A 3,261-nucleotide genomic window follows, 5' to 3' on the forward strand; every position below is an offset into this window, starting at 1 on the left:
CTCTACTCAGTATCAAAATCAAAATCAAACTATACTCCGTCAAATAAGCAGACGCACGCAAAAAGGGGCAAAGTCAAGGTAACCATACCCTCAGCGTGACGCAAGCACACGCTTGCTGCACCTGTGCTACTTTCCTTTTTTTGGGTAAAAGATCGGCAGGCGGTAGAAGAGTAATCTCTCCCCGTCAGGGAATCGAACCCCGGTCTTCCGCGTGACAGGCGGAGATACTGTCCACTATACTAACGAGGACTGGCGCAGTGACTGGTTTGGCATGTCGACGCACTGGTGGCGCTGTTCCCGCCGTTTGCAGGGAAGAGGCATACAGGGAGGCATTGAAGCTGAAGGACGGTGACACGTTTTTGCTGATTTTCAGCTGGCGTTCTCAGCTCTCACTAGAGGTCCTGGGGGAAGATGGTGCCCAGCAGGGAAGCGGGAGATGGCTCCACGGTGTCGACTGGGAAGTCCAAAGGGGTGATGGGGGCGGGTGGGTGGGGCTGCGCTCTTCCTGAAATCCCCAACCATCTCCACTGTCTTTTGAGCGTGGAGCTCCAAGTTGCTCTGTCCGCAGCCGGTCACCAGATGGTCAAGCTCCCACCTGTAGGCGGCCTCATCCCCACCACAGATGAGCCCAATGAGGGTGCTTTGGTGTCGTCCGCAAACTTCAGACAATTGACGGATTGATGACTGGAGGTGGCAGCTGTTGGCGTACTGGCAGAGGAGCGGAGGGGAAAGGACGCAGCCTCCAGGGAAAGCGCTACTGACGGATGGAGTCTCGGGGGATGCTGTAAGAACGTCTGAGACCTCTCCAGACATGTTCTCCTCTCTGGTCGGGCATTTCACAAGCCGTCTGGGTCTGGGGACTTCATGGATTGGGTTACCTTTGTCAAAGTCGCAGAGGACGACGACTGCCGAGTCCGGGTTTCTCCGCTCCGTAGACAATATCTTCTAGGCAAGCTTGCGCTGTGCATCCTGCACGTTGGGCTGCGGTGGAACGTATGCACAGACCAGCACAAAGGACGCAAACTCACGGGGGAAGTAGAGAGCTTCGATCCAGCCGCTTCAGCAACCAGTGATGAGTTGCTGCTATTGATGGGTAGAAAGTCTTAACAAAAAACACATCCTTACCCTGTAAAATGAACAGGTTTCCTGACGTTAGAAACGTTTTCAGCTCAGTGTACAGTTGCTTTTAGCTGCCAAGTGCACATGCACGGGCCAGAGCTACCAGTGGTTCCCTGGTGATCACGTTCGCCTAACACAGCACTTACTGTCACTCAAATCCATGAAATGGGAAATTTTTGCTGAATCCAGTTTAAAATGTCTCGTCCCATCTCTCCAGGTCAAAAACGAACAAGTCGGCCAGAATTTGAAAAGCTTGCATATGAGCAGGCTGGTGCGTCGGCACGCGCGTCTGCGTGAGAGCTGCTTTTGCCCGTTTCCGTAGTGTAGTGGTCATCACGTTCGCCTAACACGCGAAAGGTCCCCGGTTCGAAACCGGGCGGAAACAGTCACCTTTATTGGTGTTCACACTGAATCAAAAAGCCACCGTCTAAGTGAACCGGGCAAAAATGACACTGTACGAAATGCTAGAAAACAACAGGAGAAAAAGTAGAGCCCTGCGCGCACTATAACATTGAACTTGACGATTGAGACTACAGGCAGGGACTGACCGCTTCTCCCCTACAATCAGGGCTTGAGTCGCTCTTCCTACCTCTACTTCTCTTTGACTTGGAGCACATTGCCAGATGTTCTTTCTCGTGTTTTTTTTCCTTCTGCTCACCTGCTGAAGGCTTCTTTGTTGTTGCTGCTGTTGCTTTCGCTCTGGTAAAAGCAGGGCTGGAACCAAGCTAGAGTCAAGCTTTCTCAACAAATGGCTAGGTTGACCATCGAGGACTGTTTTAATATAATAGTCATTCATGGTTCCTGTGCCTACAGCATTTACTGTCACTCAAATCCATGAAACGGGAACTTTTTGCTTAATCCAGTTCAAAATGTCTCATCCCATCTTTCCAGGTCAAAAACGAACCCGTTGTCCAGAATTTGAAAAGCTTGCGTTTGAGCAGGCTGGTGAATCGGCGCGGGCGTCTGCGTGAGAGCTGCTTTTGCCCGTTTCCGTAGTGTAGTGGTTATCACGTTCGCTTCACACGCGAAAGGTCCCCGGTTCGAAACCGGGCGGAAACAGTCTTCTCTGCTCTTTACTCTGAGTGTTGCAATCAAACTCTACTCAGTATCAAATCAAACTATACTCTGTCAAATAAGGCAGACGACGCAAAAAGGGGCAAAGTCAAGGTAACATACCCTCAGCATGACGCAAGCACACGCTCTCTGCACCTGGTGCTACTTTCCTTTTTCTTTCGGTAATAGGATCGGGGGAGCGGTAGAATAGTAACGGTCTCCCCGTCAGGCGAATCGAACCCCCGTCTTCCGGTGACAGCGGAGATACTGTCACTTATACTAAACGAGGACTGGCGCCGTTGCCAGTTTTGGCGTGTCGGCCCGCTGGGTGTCCCTTTGGAGCCCACTTCTGTTAGAGAAAAAAGAAGGAGAGTAGGATAACGTATTATATCTATTCGTGCAGGTTTGGCCGGAATAAGAGAGAGCAGGCATAAACAGAAAAGGATGGACAGCAGAAGGGCTTGTTGGTGACACGATGAATCTATCCGTCAGAATCACAGAGCAGTCATGGGACAAGGGAGATGTCATGTTGTTGTTACAGGAGTGATAACTCTGGCTTCCAAACACCCAGTGTTGGAACTGGATTGTTTCGTGACATTTCCAGTCACAGGACAGGGTATTTATTTCACTCATCAGACTTCAAGCGCGCATGTCAGGTACAACGAATAGCTCGGACAACATGGTTTTTAATGATTAGATGCACAAAAGATGTTGGTATGCATATACATTTGATGTTTGTTCCCACAAATGGAGCCATACAGAACCTCCGCAGGTGAGTTTTTAAAATTTGGCGTTTTTTTGAGTTCTTCGAGGTTAGAAATTGCTGCGGTTCTTTGTCTACTACTACCTTCTGCGAGAAGGATTCCCACTGTTGTCAGCCACTTTATTATACACCAGAAGATACGAGTCAGTCTCCATCTATGAATTAACCTGTCGCAGGCAATGATATATGATACCCTATTGTAATGGTTAAAAAATATGCAGTCAAAGACATATAAATTGTCTTCACCGTACTCCCCTCTTTGTGAACTGAGAGAGAGGAGAGGGGAGAGAGAGAAGAGGAGAGAGAGAGAGAGAGAGAGTGAGATG

At 49.5% G+C, this 3,261-nt stretch overlaps 3 non-coding genes across 3 annotated transcripts; 2 read left to right on the forward strand and 1 right to left on the reverse strand.

Annotated features, from left to right (window-relative positions):
* Positions 1–177: 177 nt before the first annotated feature.
* Positions 178–249, reverse strand: trnad-guc. Its single transcript has one exon. It is a non-coding gene; the product is annotated as a tRNA-Asp (tRNA).
* Positions 250–1,431: 1,182 nt separating this feature from the next.
* trnav-aac lies at positions 1,432–1,504 on the forward strand. The gene has a single exon. It is a non-coding gene; the product is annotated as a tRNA-Val (tRNA).
* Positions 1,505–2,105: 601 nt separating this feature from the next.
* Positions 2,106–2,178, forward strand: trnav-cac. The gene has a single exon. It is a non-coding gene; the product is annotated as a tRNA-Val (tRNA).
* The last annotated feature ends 1,083 nt before the right edge of the window (positions 2,179–3,261 follow it).

Source organism: Morone saxatilis, unplaced genomic scaffold, assembly GCF_004916995.1.
Source record: "Morone saxatilis isolate NCDOM2014 unplaced genomic scaffold, NCSU_SB_2.0 Contig523, whole genome shotgun sequence".
Classification (NCBI taxonomy): Eukaryota; Metazoa; Chordata; class Actinopteri; family Moronidae; genus Morone; species Morone saxatilis.